The 21,338-nt window shown below is 50.8% G+C and overlaps 1 long non-coding RNA gene and 3 other non-coding genes across 4 annotated transcripts; all 4 read left to right on the forward strand.

The window, feature by feature from the left end:
- The first annotated feature begins 2,281 nt into the window (after nucleotides 1-2,281).
- On the forward strand, nucleotides 2,282-19,756 carry LOC119093868 (uncharacterized). Its single transcript, XR_005093705.1, has 11 exons — nucleotides 2,282-2,340; nucleotides 5,725-5,939; nucleotides 6,480-6,639; nucleotides 14,755-14,854; nucleotides 15,668-15,753; nucleotides 16,029-16,150; nucleotides 16,351-16,472; nucleotides 16,746-16,819; nucleotides 18,357-18,443; nucleotides 18,693-18,780; nucleotides 19,508-19,756. It is a non-coding gene; the product is annotated as an uncharacterized LOC119093868 (long non-coding RNA).
- Nucleotides 15,896-15,965, forward strand: LOC119094661 (small nucleolar RNA SNORD49). The gene has a single exon (XR_005093802.1). It is a non-coding gene; the product is annotated as a small nucleolar RNA SNORD49 (small nucleolar RNA).
- Nucleotides 16,217-16,286, forward strand: LOC119094662 (small nucleolar RNA SNORD49). The gene has a single exon (XR_005093803.1). It is a non-coding gene; the product is annotated as a small nucleolar RNA SNORD49 (small nucleolar RNA).
- On the forward strand, nucleotides 16,610-16,679 carry LOC119094658 (small nucleolar RNA SNORD49). The gene has a single exon (XR_005093799.1). It is a non-coding gene; the product is annotated as a small nucleolar RNA SNORD49 (small nucleolar RNA).
- Nucleotides 19,757-21,338: the final 1,582 nt, after the last annotated feature.

A 21,338-nucleotide genomic window follows, 5' to 3' on the forward strand; every position in this document is an offset into this window, starting at 1 on the left:
GCCGCCACCGGACCGTTAAGGTCACCGGTGCGAGGCGTCGTTGTGCTGTGGCCGAGGCGGTCCACCCTTATAATGTGACCCCCGCGATGGGAGACGACGGAATCCGCGCCAGCGTCGGAAGTATGACGGGTGTGGTGTTGCGGCAGGTGGTAGAAGTCAACGGAGTGCCGTGGCACGTGAGAGACGTTCGGCCTCGGTGCGGAGTGGGCGAAGACGGCGACGGGGACAGGTGACAGTGCCGACGATGGGCCGCCGATGTACGTGTCAGTTGTGGATTATCAACCGGAGGCGGAGGACGGTGCTGGCGCGGCCGTAGACGCGCCTGGGCCGGCAGATCGTGCGGTTGGGCCGGCCAGGGACGAGCTGGTGCCACTGCGCCGGAGCACCCGCCTGCGGAGGGCGCCGCAGTGCCATTGTTGCAATGATCCGTAATGCGCTGTTGTGATCCATGAGAATCAGGGTGGGGGGGGGGGGGGGTAGATGTTGTGCGGCCGCGGGGAGCGGAGGTGCCCGACGCGTAGAGGTACAGCAGCCGCACGAGCTGTGCAGCACGAGATGCGTTGTTGCCAGCGCTGACGGTGGCGGCGGCGGCGGCCGCCTGGGTGACGTGAAGGAGCGCGGACGAGGGTCGGCTGCTTAATCCTGACGATTCTGTAACGTTTGATCGAACCGTGGTATGTACCATACCATTTGGTATTTGAATCGTAATTCAAATAGAATCTCCTCAACGCCTGAAGAACGCAGATAAAAACGTTCTGTAAAAGCTTCCGAATAATTGTGTCGGCTTATAAGGAGTCCACAAGTCATCGCAAATTAAGAGCGCCTGTGATTTATTTCACGCGGTCGTTCAACGCCTGATTTCTGCAGTTTATTGACCTTAAAAATACAAACAGAACTGATCACACAGCAGCCTCTGGCTTCTGTTCTAGTTACAAGTAAAAAATAACAATAACACGAAGAAAACCGTACCCTTTGTTAACAAGTAAACTATATCCAGGGATTTTTGTGGTGGGATTAACATACAGAGAGTGGCTTTCAACCCTCGTGTGTGCCTCTTAGGAAGGCTTTAGTTACGGCCCTGCTCGCACACAAAAGCAGATCAAGTCGAATGATGGACAATGAAATGTTTGTCGGCCAATTCATACCTAAGGCAGGCGGCTTCCCGCAGGCTTCCTTCTGGGTTGCTGTGGTGTATGGAAAGATAATTCGGAAGGGTACTGTTGCATGTGTCAAACATATGTTTTACATCCCAGTTCGAAGCAATGCTGGTCCAGAAATATGCAAAAAGCGGCAATAGGATCAGCTCGCGTTCAGTCATGCGGAAGACAGCCGAGCCAGGGCGGTGGCCGCCGACGACGGACGGAAGCAGGGCCTAGATAAGGAATGTACGACAGAACGGCCTTCATTACCAGGCTTGGTTTTTCAGAAGAATTTCCAATTTTATGCCCTTTGTCTCATCGTCTTCAGAACTTTAAAGCTTTCGACTTAATTTCCGCCTAATATGCTGCAACAAGCCTAATCTCTCGAATAGCAGCCAACGAAATTAAAGCGCATGCAAAACCTGGCGTACTGCGAACTATCTATTCACTTCAAAACTCTCACCAGCCCATTTTCAGGCCGTATTTTGGCATCTACCCTTTGAAGGCAGATGCCTCCTCAATGACCTAGTATGCCTACCCGCTCGTAGAATTTCACCTCCCCAGGAGAGGCAGTGTCGAAATGGATGACCCTGGGAAGCTGGAAGGCTTTACTTCCCGATATTTGCACAAAGAGAAATAATCTCCGCCCCTCCCCTCCTCCATCGGGCTTGTTTCCAGAAAAAGCTTCTGAGGCACGCCCTGAGCTTGCCCTCTCCCCCCCCCCCTCTCCACAGCGTCTGTGGGGGGGGGGGGACGGGCCTGTGGGCCTGCGGCGCACCGGCCGACTGGGGATTGGAGCGTTCGGTCAGCCAATCGCCTGAAAATTTCGTCGTATATGTTTTACCAAACTCAGCCGCGCATATCGTAACCATCGCGCAAAATTTGGAAAATGACGGTGCGGCACATCGTAGCTGCGCACTTCCTTGCAAAATATAAAAAACATCTGATGTTAGGGCAGAAATTAGATGCAAAAGTGAAGAAGTTTAAGTGACGACTTTGTGCAATTGTGCAGCTGTGCATTTAATTAAAAGATTCCTTCTTAGGCTGTAGAACGTTCTGTATGTGAAGTGTTTGAGACAAGTTCTTTCGTGACAAATAAACTCAAATATTTTGGCAATGCTGCTGCAGTAACTGCGTACTTCCTTCTGTTGCAGGAACTGGAGAGGAGAGGGGGCGCTTGCTGGACTGCGCGTTAATATCTGTAAGTTGCGTGTGGATTGCCGGCTGCTGCCGTGGCTCATGGCGAACTTGGTGTTTAGTGTCGTAGTTGTCTAATTGGGCGGTGATTGGTGTACAGATCACAGCGTGTAGATTTAAGTTCCGTACCTTCTCCGCTCGTGGCAGCCATTAGTTGGGTTTGTTGGACGTAACGGGCTTGCTAAGTTTGTGACCTGGGTTGAAAGGCTTGTTTCTTATGTGCTGGCTGAGTAGCGTTCGGGGTTTTCATTGCAATCTGGTTGGTTTTAATGGTGAACTCTGTGATGCGTGAAGTCATGGGGGCTGAATGTGGCGAAGCATCCGATGCTACTCACGGGGCTGGGGATTCCCCGCCTGCGCGGGTTCTTTTCGCGTTGAAGGCGCTCAGCCTGCCCTGTTGTCATTCACCAGTTCACCTCATTGCTGTGTTTGTGCCATATTGGATGTGTGAACTGTATCTGTGTTATTTTTATGGTACAAAAATGTGACTGGTCTTGTTGGGTTAGCTGTTTTGGAGGTTAAGTTGTTAAGGGACATTGAAACAATGTTTAAATGACCTGATTGGCATAACCTTGGTATGCTGGATCTTGGTTCTAGTCTGTTCATGGGGTTCATCATGTCACTCTGCTCACATGTATTTGTTGAGGTTCAAGGAGGATTTCAAAAGTGTGTTATAGGCAATGGCAGATCTGCTGTCCCATAGTAGGGGTTGGAAGGTGTGCCATAGCTCTTGTTTCCTTTTTAAAGTACAATATGAAAAATGTGGGAGATTTTGTGTGTGGATAAAATATGATATGTTAAGTTCTCGTTTTTCTGTGTTGGTGTAAAGAAGCAGCTGGCTGTTTGCCAGCATGTGTATATCCAGGCTATTAAGACATTAAGTTTGTTAAAGCTGTGTGGCCATGTTAATTTTTCTTTCTAAAAATAACTTTACTCATGGTATTTGTACGGTGGTGCCTAAGATAGCTACATGATTATTCTTAAAGCATCTAAGTTGTTTTGAAAAATTAAGTTTAAGCTGGTTAGTTAATATAGGTTGAAATGTGTTATATACAAATAGTGCTATGCAGTGCTTGTTATAGAGTTGGCCATTAACAATACAAGAATTGGTTAGTATTGGGATATAAGTTCTGAGTACGTCTTGTCCTGTATAGACATGGGGTGCAGGACCTGGTGGCGTGGATATGGTCCGCTCTTTATATTATGTGCTTAGGCTGCCTCGGTTGCATGGTTTGTATTTATTGTACCTGCTGGAAAAAACTCATTAGTGAACACAAAAACTCACTCAACTAAAAAAACTCAACTCAAACTCAAACTCAAACATCTTCATTAGCTGTTGTGAAGTTTGAGTAGGAAAAGAAATGTTGAGAATTTTTGTATGGAATGATGTGGCACAGAAGTATCTGTATGATTTGTAGATAACAAGGTCAGTATGTTAAGTGGTACTGATAAGCCCACCTGGAAGTATCCTGACATGGGGTGGTCTCCTTATCTGGTTGGCATTTGCTCCTGAATTGATCCTGGTTCTGAAATTAGATGATTAATGTGCCGGCTGACATATGGAGTCCGAGTCGTGGTGTGGAGATTTGAAGAGCAATGGCTGGATCATAATTATCTTGTGTGCCATGCTACCAGGGGTTCTGAAAGAGGTGTATCAATAAGAAGCTTCAAGGCATATATATTCAGATATTTTTGGGTAGGTGCAAGTAACTCATGTGGTTGATACCCAACAGCAATAAATCAGTTTTGTATAAGTAATTGAGGTGCTTTTGTGTGTTACGAATGAGAGCTTGACATTTCAGGGACATACAGTGCAGTTAATTGCATCATGCCCTGTGGATATGGTGTATGTGGAGTTGTTGCCTAGTGACATTGGGGGCATGTGCAGCAGGTTTAAAAATTAAGTGGAAATTTTTGTAGTGTGGAAGTTACAATTCACATGTTCAGCACATATTTTGTCTTGGTTGTAAATTTTTGTGTTGATCCCCCATCTTAGTGTCTTATTTCCCCATCTCATGGCTTGTTTGCAAGGGGCTTGGTTTGTTATGTCTGCATCCTTCCTTCACCTATCATTGAACTTATATGCATAAATTTGTGAGGTATATGTTGTGAGTGTCGGTGAAATAGGGCTGAGATAAACATGACGATGGTGCAAAATTTACGTTGTTCAAGGTTGAAAACCAGATCATGTCTCGGTACTACCCTGGTGGAGGAGGAGGCGGCGGTGGCCGCAGCTGCTACAAGTGTGGCGAGGAAGGCCATATCTCGCGCGACTGTCCCAGTGGCGGCGGTGGTTACGGAGGTGGTGGAAACCGTTCTTGCTACTCCTGTGGCGAGGAGGGCCACATATCCCGTGATTGCCCGCGAGGAGGAGGTGGTGGCAGTCGCGCCTGCTACAGGTGTGGCGAGGTGGGTCATATCTCCAGAGATTGCAGCAGTGGAGGCGGCAGTGGCTACGGAGGTGGATATGGTGGCGGTGGCAGCAGAACTTGCTACAAGTGTGGTGAAGAAGGCCACATCTCGCGAGATTGCCCGAGCGGAGGCGGCGGTGGCCGGGCCTGTTACTCGTGTGGCGAGGAGGGCCATATTTCCCGCGAATGCCCCAAGGGTGGAGACCGGCGCTGAGGCCGTGTCGACATACGGGGCGCGGTGAGGGAGAGGGGGAGATGTGCCGAGGTGTTCCAGCTGATGTGGGGACGATGAGTGGGCGAGATGCGCCGAGGGTGTTCAAGATGGCACGCGCCAGGGGAGATGTGCTGAGGCTGTTTTCAGCAAAATGGTTGTGGAGAGACGCGGCAAGGCGGTGTTCGCGGAGGAGAGTCCCAGGCTGAAATGTTGGTCCCAACATTTCGGTGTTCAGATACATTTCCAAGGTGTGGATTGGTCGAACGGTGAAATAAAAGGACAGTGGAATGATTGTTTTGCGGCTAAATACACGTTCAATCACACTCGATCACTCGGGTGATGGAGATCGTTTGCTCCCTCTCATCAGTCAAATCTGGCATGGCCAAATCCGTGGACGCAGGACAGTGAAGCCTTGCATTCGGATGCACGGAGCGTCGTCATGGCGTGGTAACTCCATGGAATGGTTTTTATTTCGACGGTGACTGGGGTCCATGGAGTTGAAGGTGGGCACACGCAAAGTATGGTATATTAGGTGTTTTGGAGTCGCATGAGCTTAATCAAATGACGAAAGAACATTTGTGGATCTGGAGCTATGGAGAAGTCAGTGAGCGGTGGCATCTGGATAAGGCAGCCCTGATATACTACCGTTCATTCTCACTGCAGGGGAGATTGTCACAGTTTTCGAGACATGCGGAACACTTCCGGAATTGGCTGCATAGGGGACTGAAGGAGCAGCCTCTCTCAACACTTAATTATTTTCCAGGACGCCGAAGCCTGCAGCCGCTTGGGTTGACAGGAAAAGGCGATGGCGGCCAATTCCAGCCTCTTGGCGCTTTGTCGAGCTGCTAGCTGCCAGCAACGGGATAAATTGGTTTCCCCGGTCTGCTCGCAAGAATTGTCCTTGCCGAACGGCCTACGCGTTCGCCCGCCGCTGTTCGAACCACCTTAGCTTGCGTAGCGGCGGTGGATACCAAGCTGGTGAGTATTGCATTCTAGAAGGAAGAAGCAGCCCGGGGAGAGTTCGCAAGTAGAACGTTGGAGCATGTCGTCCCCCGTAGATTCGCGTGGTCTCGTGTCTGGCGAGGCGTCTGAAAAGCATCACGGAGACCGGCCCCAGACGCTCAGGCCCGTATAGGAATCAATCGGCGATGCGGTTGAAACATGCGGTACGGACTCCCAACATCGGTTAAAAATATTCAGTCACATCCTTGAAGCTGCCGGGTTCCGCGGCGCTTGCGAGCCAAGTCGCGCTAAATTTTGGCTTCTAACTCCAGGACAGTGACAAACCGATCACTTTCAAAACTAGTGCTTTATTTTCATACACCACACGCGTACCGCTAAGAAGATGCTTCAGCGGGACGAGGCACCGCCATCGCTGGCCATGACGCTGCAAAATCGTGACGTTTACTGACGTCCCGAGCCTGAGACTCGCACGACACTGCCTGGTGTCACTCGGTCAGCCGGCGTAGCATCTGGAATGGCCCACTTAGGTTGGTGGTGGACGCTTGTCTTTGCCAGCAGCTGGTTGAGTTCTCGCCAGCCTCCGTGTCCGCGCGATGGCCGAAAGCAGCCAACTCCTCGTCACAGTCAGAGCGTCGCTCGTCCGGTCGTTATCGCCGCCCTCCGGCCAATTGGCGCGCGGGGCTGGCCGTCGCATCGCCCGACTGCAAACGTGGAGGTGAGTGCCGACGCGTGGACCGCCACGCTGCATTTGCTATATGATAGCTAGTGCTACCGGTTTGACTAGCGTTGCACGCCAAGGCAGGCTCGCTGCTCCCCACTGTGGGCACTGCGCCTAGACCCGCTGCCCCCGAGCACTGGTCGTGTCACAGCAGTGCACGTTGGATGTTGGGTGACGTCCTAACCCGGCGTTCTCCATGTCGCTGCGATATCAACCCGCCACCCTGCCTACGGTGTCGGCCCTGTGGTGGGTCGGTCATCTGGCTTGGTGGTACAAGGTGAAAGGGCAGAACGGTGGCGGGATGAGCCGAAATACTTCAGCTTTGGACCAGCTTTGGACCAAGATGAGCAAGTAAGTTTCCTTCGGTTGAATGTTTGCAAATTTGTGATCGCGGGCTCATTAGAGTTTTGGGCGGAAGATGAAGACTGGGTGCGTCCATCCGTAGAAAGCATGTGCTGCGAAAGGAGCGTGTACATTGCATGCAATGGCAGTTGTATTATTAGCTTAAGTCAACCGCGGGTATCGCATTTTAAGTTGTGCGCTTCGTATGTGCCTGCCCAAGGAGTTTGTACTGTACATGGGAGGTTCTTACGCTGTTGAAAAGCTCTGATCAACATTTTGTTCTGGGTGCTGCATGACCAGGCAGTCGCCGCGCTCTCAAGCCCAGATGACCAACCGAAAGCGGTTACGCTACTTGGGATGAGTTGCTCCATTACTTTCCTATCGGGACATCATTGGTGACGACTCAGCTGTTTTCATTTTTGACAGATCTGGGATTTTTGGCCATTGGCACATCAAGGTAGTCACTTGACTGTTATGGGCGCAACATGGCCTCAGTAGTCAGCGCGCCCTAAAAACCACTCAACAAATAAATAAGACCTAAACCCATCTAGGTTCTGAGCTATACAGGCCCGCGGAAATGGGGAGGGCATGTTGTTGAGGGTATTTCGAACTCGCCTTGGCGTTCGTGACGTCATAATGCCATTAAAATCCTACTATTCCATAAGCCATGCGGTGATAAATGCCAAGAAACATGATTGCGGAGGCCCTCGTATCTAACGTTCGTGGGCGCCGTATAACTGTCGTCAATTGGCTCTCAAGTCAATGTGCGAGGTGCGGTGACGCATTGATATGTTGTGGAGAGCAGTCTTCTCCACTTGGGAAGTATACCGATAGTTTTTAGTGGGCCTGCCATCATATGTGAGTGCGTGCTCCATTATCTTCAAAGGTGAAACATTCGCTTTGAGGGAGGATGCGTTTCTTTTATTTCTATCGCGTGTCGCTTTCTGGCAACTGCGCGTAGATACCACCTGGTTGATTTAAGGTTTTCTGCTTCACGCATTGGCACGATTTTTTCGGGACTGACCAATCTCATGGATCGACAAGTACGTAAGCGGGGCGGGTTTCGTCAATGGTGCGTGGTGACAATGGCGCGGTGACGATGGAGCTCAGTTGCATGACCATTGCCCAGCTAAAGCGCATGCTGTCATGTGTCGTTCTTACCTGATTAACGACGGAGACATTCCATTGAGAAAACAGCAAGATCACCAGTGACGGCCGGTGCGAAATTGGGACTCCTCTGACGGCGCTCATTTTGTTTTACTTCGTGACTAGAACAAGTTTGTAAAAGTCGGAATTTGGATTTGAAACACATTGTCTCGATAGATTCTCACGTTTAGTTTTTGTCGCCGGTGGGTGTGTGGCGGGGTGTGAACTGTGCATTATAGCGTCACATCCAGACTCCAAATATCTTCTAACGGTCATACTTGTGACTGGCAAGCGAACGGAAATTGGTTAAGGAATTCATTTGACATGGGTTTAGATCTAAGCATGTCGAATATCCTTCAAAAAACTTGATGTTACAAGGAATTGTGATGTGGAGAGGAGTGAATGCATGATGTTTTAGCTGGCTTCTCTCAGTTAATTTGGTCTCTAAAGGGGTAGGTTCGCTTGCAACTTCTGTTTTCATGATGCGCATAAGGTACCGCCATCTGAGTCCGTTTTCCCCAGCGGGGCGAGCTCACGTAAAATGATTATTACTTCAAGCAACAACTGTCGGCAAGAGAAAGCACATGTAATCAACTGTATTTGCATGCTCACGCCTTTTAAAAACAGCGTAACTGAGGTGCCCAAAAACCCACGTGAACAATTCGGCAACGCACCATGAGGTTTGTGCGCTTTAAGTTTTATAAATTGTTTATCAAAAATATGTATGTACGTATGGATCGCGCAGTTGTCCGGTAGCGTCCAACAATCGCGATAAATTGTCTAGCTCAACTCCGCGGCCGCCGTGCGATTTTCTGCGAAAGAAACTTCGGTGCGGCGATGGAGCGGCGGCCACCCCCCACCAGGGCAGGTAATGCGACGCGGCCGTGCCGGGTTACGACCGTGACGTGCACAGTTATCTTAAAGACCCGAAGGCGGGAGGCAACGCTTGTCGCCACTGAAATACATTGCGAAACAGGTACCCAAAGGGTTACGCCTCATCGAAGTAGCGCCATGCATTCTGCAATGAAGGCTGTCTGCGGTAACTTCGCGGTTTATGAGTGATTTCGTGGTATCCTTTGTGCTGTTTCGTATTATAGCGTCGCGGATGGTACCGGACCTCGCGTCGTCAGGTTGGTCAGCCGCTCGAAAAGGCTAATTACCCAGAAATTACTTTGCAGTGAATATGATAAAGGTTACAATCTACCGACAATCTGCGGCATTCAGTTATTGCCCGCTGGGACGCAAATGGTCGCGCTGTAACAAGGGTATTTAGTTAATTAGCAGCTTCGCGTCAAGACGCTTGCACCTTGGAGCGGAGAAATGGTGTTCCATCAACTCCATTTCACCACGGTTGACGCTAAACAGGTCGCTAACAAGGTCCGGAAGGCAAAGAAATATGGCTGGGAAAGCATCTAGCAGTTCTCATATGTTGCCAGCGAGCTAGGATCGTTTTGAACTAGGGTGGGAGTGAAAAATTCGATCGCAAAAAGGTGCGGGAGTGAAAAAATCAATTCACAAGAGATGGAACATTGGGCTCGTGCCTGATGCTTCAGCAAGCAAAGACATCTATTTCAAGTTGGCATGGTCGGAATATCAAACCTGACAAAACGTTTTGGGTTTTAACATAAAGTCCATTGAAGTGGGACAGAATACATTTCAGCCTAGTAATTTGATGACTGTAATGAGCATAACAAATTATTAACACCAATAATGTGATGCTGCAATTTGCGCTTCCCTTCCACAGCACTTTTAAGACAAAACAAAGCAAAGGAATTCGGTAACAAAATAACAACGGAAAATTCAACAAGCATGAAACACTCGAACAAAAAAAAAACTTAGACATACCTCTGGCTTCTTTAAGATGGGGTCGGGGAAAACAAACATTTTGTCACTGTTTCCTACTAAATACCAATGCTTATTTCCATGAAAGTACCCTAACTATGCCCAACCTAAAGGGGCCTCACTTCATCGCATCCTGCATAGCCTGTTCGTATCACAACAGCAGTTGTGAGCTACTGGTTCTTGCGCAATTCTTTTTGCTACTTGCCACGCACTTAACCAACTTAACCTGACTCAGAATAGCCCATACGTTAACATCTCAACTCACCTTTCTGTTGACAGCAGCAGTTGTGATAAAAGCATGATAAAACTAATTTTTGGCTGGTTTTAGCTTGCATTTTTTCAGTTCAGTTGTGTATGCTTGTTGACATCAAACAAAGTCGACAACACGCAAATCAAAACACTTCAAATCTCTTTGAACAACTTATTTTTGCCATGGCTAACCCATGTCAAGGGCAATAACGGATATGGTCCCACAAAACAATCTTCTCTAAAAGTAACATAACTTTCAGATGACCATGCCAGTATTGCTGCTTGCCTTTTCAGCTGCAGTAAAAGCTTTTATGTAGGCTTGTTCATTTATATTTAATGACAAAGTTTTGAGATGCTCGCTTCACATTTCAATTGGGATGGGCTGACTTTGTTGCAAGAATCTGGTTAAAGCAGCCGTGAGGGGCCGCTTGAAGGATTTGGGGCAAATATTCAAGAATATGGAACAAATAAGCCCGTGTGGCATAATTGGTCTTATGACATGTGGCATGTGGCATGATTGGTAAAATAATGTGGCATAATAAGCTTGCCTTGTGGCATAATGGTCTTATGACAGGACTCCACCCTCAAGACAACCAACCTACGAGATTAAAATGCGAAACAAGAGGTGTGCATGGTAAACATCTCCAGAGGACAGAATTTCGCCACCAAGCACTTCTGTATTAGCTGCGTCAGGTCTGTCCCAAAAGCTCTGTAAGGCAGCGTCAGGATAGGTTTGTCAGGTAGCCTGGTGAGTTGGACGCACGAAAGATTTAGGTTTATCGTAATTGAGCACCGCCATAAACCAAGAAATCGGTTAACCGAAGGTTTAACAGAGTAAAAATGGCGGTAAAAATAAACTCCGTGCTTCAAATTGTCCCCTTCATTCCCTGTGAATTGTTCACTTTTGGGTGCATATCAAACATGTTTGGGCGGCTGGCAAACTAACCCAGTGTATGTATGAAAAACGATTAAGTTTGGAGTTGGCATCTTGCGGAGAAATTGGTCAACATTTTAGGCAACAAATGGTACCTCTAAAGGCAATCGAAAAGGAAGGAAGAGTAAAGTGGATCACACTCGTATGGTACCAGGAAAAATAAAAGTAGATTTCTTTGGAAAAAGTTTTGTTATCTGCTGAGTTGACTTAAATCTGGTAACAGAAGTGCTCAATTGATCACATTCATCTTGTAAATTTTATTTAGAAGACTTCTTGAATTTTTTACTCCTGATTTTCCGGAGTGATGCAATTTAGTGATCAAGTTTCCTGGGGAAAAATGCGGGTATTAAAATTCTCGACCAGGCCCTGCTGGTGTTTGCACCTGGCTCTGCTTGGGGTTTGGCATGTGCGATTAGACAATGTCAGGCAGGAGTAAAAAAAAAAATGATAAAAATGGGGAAAAGGGTGAGAAATTCCTCCTCATACGGTATTGCTTTACACACAAAGTGGGCAATTCTGGGACACTATTGCGGGCTTTGAAGAACGATCGTGATTTTAGATGGTCTTCCGGCTGCGATGAAAAGTTGTCCTCGGCCTTTCCGGATGACCCCTTCTGCTTTCCACCATCCCTTAACTGCCGGAACTAATTTCTAGGAATTGCACGGATTAGAAATGATTGCACCATTCAAACAGGAAGCGTAATTATTTAACCTTTTGTAATGGCTTCGAAGGCGAGCGTCACATTGAAGTGATTCGCGGAATGTTCTGTATTGAATTCACAGGATGGTGATCACGGTAGCTGAAACTTGAAACTGTATTTCCTTGACCCAAGACCTAGGCGATTGATTTTTATTGTATTTGAAGCAAAGTAAGCTGGTCAAAGTTGTGAACACCACAATCGTACTTCAAACATGGCGTGGAACGTAAGTCAAGGTTTGGTTCTAGGTGCATATTCGGGTTCTACGGCACAGTGGAGTGAGTGGCCATACAAATGACGAACCAGACTTTGGCGGTGTTGTTCGCGGGTATGGGCCTGCGTTGAGTCAAAAGTCGCGGGCTTTCCGCTGGGTTCAGGTGCCCGGAATGATGTATTGTCATGAAAACGAGACTTTTCTCTCGCACAACTTGCTGATGGCGCTAAGTATGTCAGATGTCTTAGTCGCAAGTGACTAGAGGAAAGGTGAATATCGGTGAGGATGAATTTCGTCGTGGGTTGATACAAGCAAAACATGGACATCGACGAGGGGGAAACTTGGTCGCCGGTAAAGCCACAGTGGAGAGCGGTAAAATTAAGCATGGTACGCGATGTTTCTTGAAAAAAGATTCCGGAGTGCGGGGAATTGATGGAAGAGCTCCAAGTCAGTGACCGTCTTACATGCATATGAGCGTTCCTGGTGAATCGAAGAAATTAGCTGGACAATCCGGACGGAGATCACCCGGACCTGCGTAACCTCATTACGTTCCGTCAGTCAATTTCAAGGTGGTGTTAATTTTTGCTGGAGGCGCACTGCTCTATTTCATTGCGGATGTCCATGTTAAGTGCACCATGAGCCGTTCGCTATACGTCCCTATCTAGATGTAGTAACTGCCTGTGCAAGACACGACATATTCGCGCGGTGCTACATTTGTATAACACCGCGCCTATAGAATTCTCTGTTCTCTCCACTCCGGCGCTACCCTAGTCCGTTTGCAATTGCACGGGCGTTGCATGTAGCAGAAATTTGACTGCCGTTAAACGGTGCGCATGTAAACGGACACGAGTCTGATCTCGGTCGCCCCCGCCCGGTCTGCGCCCAACTTGATGTCACCTTCGCCTGGCGCCGCAGGGCATGACCTGTCCACCTTGGCCGAGCCAGCCGTCGCGACAAACCGCGAACCGTCCCGATCAGGCCCATCGACCGGGGACGGCGGGGCCGACAGTGCATTCACCCTTTCCTCCTCGGAACAACCTTTGCCACACAAATGATAGATATATAAATATACCCGAACAAATGAAAGAAAGCGCTCCGGCCCAATGCCACCGTTGTTTTGGATACCACCCCTGGCTGATGCCGTTTGCAAAATTTTAAAAAAGGTCTGGCGGAAAATCAGCTGATAACCCTCAAAGTCGTATCGCAATTGGTAAGCCTGATGTGCTTGGTCAACAATTGACCCTATTATGCCAGGTCAGGGTCACATTTTTTTTTTAAAGTCCTGACCAATGGAGTTGAGACCATATGCAAGACCATGCCACGTAAAGATGAACAGAAGCAGGTGTGTTCCTGGTTCAATTTGAGGTCTTCCCTAGTTGTAAATACGCTGAGCACATGTGTATGATGTGGGGCTATTGATAGAAGTGTCTGCCCGTCTCGCACGGTCGGCGAATTGGTCTGCTGCCCGCGCCGGCCGTGAGGCGGCCGTGCGGCGCTCCAAAAGATCGTCGCTGCTGAGAAACCGAAAATGCCTAGGTTTTGGTTTCGAAACACATACGATTGATGCTCCAGAATACTCAGGAGAGGCACTCGGCTGCGCAGCATGCCAGGAAGGTACCACCAAAGCCTTAGTAGATTACACTGACCCCCTCGCATCAGGACGAGGGTTAATGAGCTTAACGTGTCATCCCGGAGCTGACAATTTGTTTGCGCGTGAAAGCTTTAGTAGTCTTGTTGGCCCCCCTTCGTATCAGGGCGAGGGTTTATGAGCGTAACATGTCATCCCGGTGCGGACAATGAGGTTTGCGAGCGATCCAGACGACATAATAGTACGAATGGAATGAATATTCGGACTATCGTATCGCCCCCGCTTTAGTGTTGTTACATACCTGTCATATATTTTAGATACTAAGGCATTAGACTAGGCGTATAGTTCAATTAGTCAGTCTAGCCCAACCATAAGAGCGACAGATGCTTGAAACCATAAGCTGGGTGAGGTGTGGCGGCAGAGGCTACCAGTCCCGTTTTTCGAGAAAAAAGTTTGTGCGCATTGCCGGGAAAGGAACTGGACAGAGTTGCTTGTCCCGTCATTGGGGCGTTCCGGGTCATTACATGGCTTGCAATATGGAAGCGGTGATATATGGTGCGCGAGATTGGACGTGACTTGGGTCTTTGGCTATGGTTTTAGTTGTCTAACCTACGATTAGCACCCTGGGCTGCGGGCTTACGCTGCTGGAATGGTTGGGTGGACCTAGGATGAATTAAAGAGAACATTATTGCTCGAAGCCTTCGGCTACGTAACGACAGCAGACTACAAACGCGTCGTGGCATTATGCACAATATTTACGGAGAGGCATGCGCACGGCCACCGACAAGCATCAAGCAGGCACAGACTCATCAACATCAACATCAACAGACAGGTCATCTGAGAGGATCCGGGATGCACTGGCTGGAAACTGGTCGTCGGTCCATTGCATTAAATTGCTCGTTACCGACCTGCCTGAGCCGCTCAGCAGGGGTCGACTGTGGCGCGTACAGCTTGTCGAACGGATCAGTCCGGGGCGAGCAGAGACCCGAGCGTGGCAGGCTCCGAGTCGGGGGTCCTGAGACGATACCAGATTACTGAGGCGCCTCCGATAAAGGCTGGCCCTGAGACGGTACCAGATTACTGACGTGCCTCCGATACAGGCGTGCCCCGAACTTCGAAACAGCTGCAGGTGGGGTACCGGGTTCAGCTCGCTGCATGAAGACGTACCCCGCCGTCCGCTTGGTTCGGCCCCGCTGCGAAGTAAATGCGAGGGAGGGCGCGCCGTTATGTCAAAAACACGCCGTCACTGCGTGGTTATTTAAGCAGTTGTCTGGAAACGACGTCCTGCAGCATTTCGGCTGCTGGTGCGGGATTCGTTCATAGAATCATGAAATATGTTGAGGGATGTGGTATTCCAAACTTGCGAAATTAATCGCGCGGTGACGGCTGCGAAAAAAATAAAAAGGAACTGAAAAACCAAACTAAACTAAAAACCAAAACACTGTGTCAGGACTTGAGTGTTTGGCGAGCAGCCCCTGCTTTTGCTCGAGTACATCCGTTTTGTCCATTCTGAATTTTCTAGAGCAAGTTTTCCAATATTTCTGACTTTGATAAGTTCCAGAGATTCGAACACCCGCCACACGGTGCGTGCAAATGAACCCTGTTAAACTCTTCGACGTTGGTCAATTATTGCGTAGGTAGATTGACGTGTGTAGATCATGGAGGACGGATAACGCATTTGAGGGAATGTGGGGAGGTGCCTTATCATTTGGTTTGTTTCCATCTGCTCAGCTTTTACGAAATGGTCTTTTACGAAAAAGTTCGTTGTGCTGGAGTAATAAGAGGCATTTGTGACGCGGAACGAATTAACTCTTGGTGGGGAGCTATGTAACGCCTGATAATGTAATGGATATTGCGACTTGCATGTGATGACACTTCTGCTCAAATCTGCGCCCGTGCTGGGCATGGCTATTGGGAAACTATTCTTATCCCTAATTGTGTCTACGGGCGATGCACCACCTCTGCTGAGGCCCTGAATAGTGCTCGTGAATGCTGACGTGCTGTGTTTTTCAGGCGCGTGTGACGTCATCGTGCCGAATGGCACGGAGGCAGACCTTCGTTGGATTCTCCCCGCTGGCTGACAATGTCCTGTGACCCAGGTGAGGCTCGGACGGGGGTTTGGCGCGGTTCGCCTCACGGCCGGTGACGCGCACGTGTGCCCACTCCAGCGTCGGGACGTCCCCTGTCAGCTGGTGTGGGTGTAGCGTCCGGTCTGGCGCGAGGCGTGCATGCACGCAGCGCTTGAATGATGATCCTCCACTGATAGGAATTGCCGTCTGATCGACAACTGACGTCGCCTCTGTGTCTGAGTGTATGCGCCGCGTCCCAGCTCCGCCGCGTCCCGAGCACCGGTAACCGCGTCGCGTGCTCGCAGGAGACCGACGACGCTGGGCACGCGGCTGGCGCGCGGCGACGGGGTGCGAGGAGCGCGACTATAAGGATGGCGCGCTCGCTCATCCCCAGCGACGGCCCATCAGCACCTGAGGCGCCGACCGGGTAAGCACTGTCAGCTGGTGTGGGTGTAGCGTCCGGTCTGGCGCGAGGTGTGCATGCACGCAGCGCTTGAATGATGATCCTCCACTGATAGGAATTGCCGTCTGATCGACAACTGACGTCGCCTCTGTGTCTGAGTGTATGCGCCGCTTCCCAGCCCCGCCGTGTCCCGAGCACCGGTAAACCGCGTCGCGTGCTCGCAGGAGACCGACGACGCCGGGCACGCGGCTGGCGCGCGGCGACGGGGTGAGAGAAGCGCGACTATAAGGATGGCGCGCTCGCTCATCCCCAGCGACGGCCCGCCAGCACCTGAGGCGCCGACCGGGTAAGCACGCGATTAATGCCACAGGCAGATCCCTCGCGTTCCGCCCGGGCTCGCGGCATGAGTTGTTGGAATGGGGCACGCATGCTGCAGCTTTGTGTGGCTAGTTGCTGGCTCGATTTCACATAATTTGCCCGTAGCGGAATGATGATCCTCCACTGATAGGAATTGCCGTCTGATCGACAACTGACGTCGCCTCTGTGTCTGACTGCACGCCCCACGCCTCGGCTCCGCCGTGCTCCAAATATCGGCTGACGTGGCGTCCTGCGCTCGCAGGAGGCCTGCGGTGATAGCTGTCGCGCTGCGGGCGGGGACCGGACGCGCCGCGACGGAGACGGCGCCGGCCGGAGGTGAGGCCCCGGACGGGCAGGCACACGCCTGACGTCACCGATCGATCAGCGGAGCCATTGATCATTGGCCAGCTGGCTGATAAAGGACGTGCCTCATCCGGGCGACCGCGAGCGGCGTTGTTAGGGTTGAGTCAAGGCGGCTTGGACATTCGGGTGGCGCCATCAGACTTTGTCTCCATGTCCTAGCGTCATTTCTGATTTTGTCATCCCCTGGATAATCACGCCGTGTTAGCATGGCGCCATTGATCGTTGGCAAACTACCTATTGGATTCATGAGACTTAACTGGAGCACGGGTGCGGAGAACGCCGTGTTAGCGTGGCGTTCCTAATCGTAGGCACTGCCGATTGGGTTCGTGATCGATGCCCGTGCATATTCGGTTGTATGTCGGAGTTCGTTGGAGCAAGGATGGCTACATTTGGTAGTGGAAGTGTTGACTTCTTGGCTTCATTGAAATCTTGGTAATTATAGTTCCTAGTACCAATGGTATATGTTCTTATTTTGTACGCCTGGCCACGCTGTTTTTTTTTTAACTGACTGTATGGAGCTTTTTGCTCGTTTTCTTCTGGAGGCGGGTGGGTGGGAGTGGCACGCCGCGGGTGTGCCGCGATTTCCTTGACTGAAAATGCTTCCATCTGTGTTTCGGCGTTCCCGCACGGCTGCTGCCCGCGAGATTGCGACCGGAAGTGCCATATCGGTTTCATGTGTTCATTCGAGGATGTAAAAAGTTCATTTTGGAATGTGGCTGGGTGTTCTGCGTTCCACCAAGCAGCGGCTCTGTGGATTACTCTGCGGTTTCCAGTTCGGTCATGCACACCGCGACTATTTTCCTTCGCTGAGCTCCGCCCTGCTGAGGGCGCGGGTGTTCTCCGTGTTGCCAACCCGTGGTTCTAAGAGGAACTATTGAAGTGGCCGAAGCTGCGAATATTGGATGGCAATTCAGGGGATTACAGGTAGCGTTACAATGTCATGTAGATGAAAATAATCATGAAAGTACTAGTTGGTCCATGCAGTGCTCGTTGGATGTTGAGTGGCCTTGTGCTCAACCATCCTCCATATCGCTGCGATAGAACATCTATCTCCTTCCTGTATGGTGACTGTCGCGCTGTGACAATTCATCAAGTATAAGGGATGCACAGATCCGAACGAGCTGGTGGCGTTTCGGGGCGGCGCGGAGCTGTACGCTGTTTGGCGTGAAGCGGTCGACACATGTTCGGGAGGTGCCGGTTCTCCGACGCTAGCGACAGTCACTGCACGCCTGTTATTTTGTACGCCTGGCTACGCTGGTTTTTTAACTGACGAGCTTTTTGCTCGTTTTTGTTTTGTTTTGTTTTGTTTTGTCTTCTGGAGGCGGGTGGGTGAGAGGGAGTGGCACGCCGCGGTTGCGCCGCGATTTCCTTGGCTGACGGTGATTCCAGCTGTGTTTCGGCGTCCCCGTACGGCTACTGCCCGCGTAGATTGCGACTCGGGAGTGCCAAATCGGTTTCATGTGTCGCACGATGAACAGAACATTCAGTAGAACTCGTCCTTTCTTTTCAGGGAAAGGCTGCTCCCTGCGCGGGGTCTGGCTGACTGAAGATGCTAGACGCCTGGCCCTACCCCGGATGAGGATAGTGTTCACCGGAGGTGCGTTTCGTGCAAAGTGACTGTGACGTCTTTTAGAGGCGCATCTGAGGTCATATATCCACCATGCGCTTCACTTCACTTTACTATACTGTACATGCAGGCGACCTTAAGTAAAATGATGATCCTCCACTGATAGGAATTGCCGTCTGATCGACATTTGACGTCATTCATGTGTCTGACATAAACGACGCCTTTGCACGCTTGTTGTGCTGTGTATCAATGACTAATGGTGTTCGCTTTGTATCTCAGCGGGGTACTAAGTCACCCGGACCGGTGGTCACGAATCAGCCCGGAAGAGCGTTCAATTGCTGGCATTCACGGCCTGTTCAAGTCAACGGTGAGTAGGGCTGAACCGCCGACCTACGTCATTGGACGCGATGGGTGGATGGGTGTTTCCAGTCACTAATGTGTGACTTATCCCATTTATTCAACTTTCGAGGATGTGAAAAGTTCATTGTTGAATGCGGCTGGGTGTTCTGTGTTCCGCCAAGCAGCGGCTGTGTGGCTTACTCTGCGGTTTCCAGTTCGGTCATGCACACCGCGACTATTTTCCTTTGCTGAGCTCCGCCCTGCTGAGGGCGCGGGTGTTCTCCGTGTTGCCAACCCGTGGTCCTAAGAGGAACTATCGAAGTGGCTGAAGCTGCAAACATTGGATGGCAATTCAGGGGATTACAGGTAGCATTACAATGTCATGTAGATGAAAATAATCATGAACGTACTAGTCGGTCCATGCAGTGCTCGTTGGATGTTGAGTGGCCTTGTGCTCAACCATCCTCCACATCGCTGCGATAGAATATCTATCTCCTTCCTGTATGGTGACTGTCGCGCTGTGACAATTCATCAAGTATAAGGGATGCACATATTCGAACGAGCTGGTGGCGTTTCGGGGCGGCGCGGAGCTGTACGCTGTTTGGCGTGAAGCGGTCGACACATGTTCGGGAGGTGCTGGTTCTCCGACGCTAGCGACAATCACGCGCGTGCGCGGGCAGAATTGTGTTTCTGGGGCTCAGAAGTCGCGGGCATCGTTTTAAAAATAACCAACAGGCAACAATTTTCGTTTGCAGGCGTGAGATCCGTTTCGTCGCTTGGAGTGCATCGCCCGAGTTGGCCGTGCCTGCACCAACGCTTGATCTGCACTCGGCGTTACAACACCAGCAGAGTGAACCATCGGGGAATGCTGCATATCGTGATACGTGTCTTACGCTGGCACCGGCTGGGTGCGTTGGGGGGGGGGGGGATTGTGACCCGCGGAACACAACGTTAAGGAGCTAGTGCGATGTCTGATACTGTGCAATAAACGTGCCATGCAAGTTGCTAAGGTGTTTTATTATCAAAATAGTACTGAGATTCTGTGCGTTCATTTTCCAACGGCGAACCGCCGGTGCGCCGCCAATGGCTCGACGAAAAATTATTCAGGTAAGGATAACGGGCGAGAGAATGCTCGTCCCAGCGTGGAAATGCCGATTAGTGTGGAACGCGGTCACTGCATTGGTGAACAATCATTCATCGGAGAAGGCTGAGCGAGGGAAGTGGCAGTCGTGTGTCTGCTGCGTGGCCGACGCCTGGATTGCCTATGGCGCCGCTTGACTATTTTCATTGCAATTGATGCTCGCCGCATGTGCCGAATGCCAACTTGGCACGGGTTTCCCTTCATATTGATGGCAACCGCCTTGACGGATTGATGTCTTGCGTCTCTCAGGTTCAAACTCTCGGCGCCGCGCGAAGTCACGGCCCCTTGGCGACGGTAAAACGCGAGCCTGGTTGTATTGCGCGTCGAGTTATTGACTCATGGGTCGAGGTTCTGAAGGTCTGAAGTATCGCTTGTCAGGCGCTGGTGCCACTATATGGAGTGGATGGTGGTTCATGGGTGGCCACAGAGGCTGGACGTAGGTGAGCGGACTCTGCACTACATTGGGTATTCCTACCTACCGTATAAGGGCGTGTCGTTCGTGTACTGTATTGACGTGGGGCTCGTGCATCCTTGACTGAAACGGTCGATAACACCACTCGGTCAGAAAGGCCGGCAGGCAGCACAGATAGGGTCGTGGCCCCCAATCTATCCCGGAGGGACCACGGCACGGAGTGCACCGGGGGGCCGACCGACACTGCTCGCCCTGGGCGGGTTGCCCACCTCCCTCCGTACGTAATGACTGGTTGCAGTACCCGAGACACCTGTCAGGCAATTTCCGCCGCCTGGCGGCCAGCCTCGGCACCAACGCCGGCGTTTCCGGCAGCAGGGTGCCCGCTGCCTGGCGACAAGACTCTAAACCAACTATCCGCCGGGCCCCGCGATGCACGTTTAAAGCCACGCACACGTACGTAAGCGCAGTGCACTCGCATCATACCGTCCATAGAAACGCTCACGCCGCGGCGGGCGAAATGCTGCACGTTCGACACGCTCGGACGACTGGCGTAATCGTCGTTCTCAGTGGGGGGGGGGGGGATCGGTATTTGCCCTTTTCGTCTGGACGCGTTCGCGAAACACGGTGCCGGCAGAGCCCAAGCCGCCTCGTGAGTGGCATGCAGGACGTTCCGAGGCTCTGGCGAGACGCTGAGGCCGCACATCTCGTGCACGGCAGGAACGGCTCGGCGGTGCGCCCTGCAGCTGCTCACGGAGCCGGGTCGACTCTACCGCGAGACCGAGCACCTGTCGCCCCGCATACGCTTGTTTATCTGTTAAGTATTACGTGTGCCTGTTACCGATTTCTTCGTGAAGCTTTAAAGCGTTTGATTGTGCGAAGAGTGAGCGTTATCGCCGACACCTAGCGGTGTCGACGAAGAAAACTGCTTGCATGCGATTATTTTTTGCAGCATTGTCCCTCAACTGACTTCATCCAACAAAATCATTCAGATCTGATTTATTTAGGTTCGCCGGCACACATGGAACATTCTCTC

Source organism: Pollicipes pollicipes, unplaced genomic scaffold (assembly GCF_011947565.3).
Source record: "Pollicipes pollicipes isolate AB1234 unplaced genomic scaffold, Ppol_2.1 Scaffold_4002;HRSCAF=4701_pilon_pilon_pilon, whole genome shotgun sequence".
NCBI lineage: Eukaryota > Metazoa > Arthropoda > Thecostraca > Pollicipedomorpha > Pollicipedidae > Pollicipes > Pollicipes pollicipes.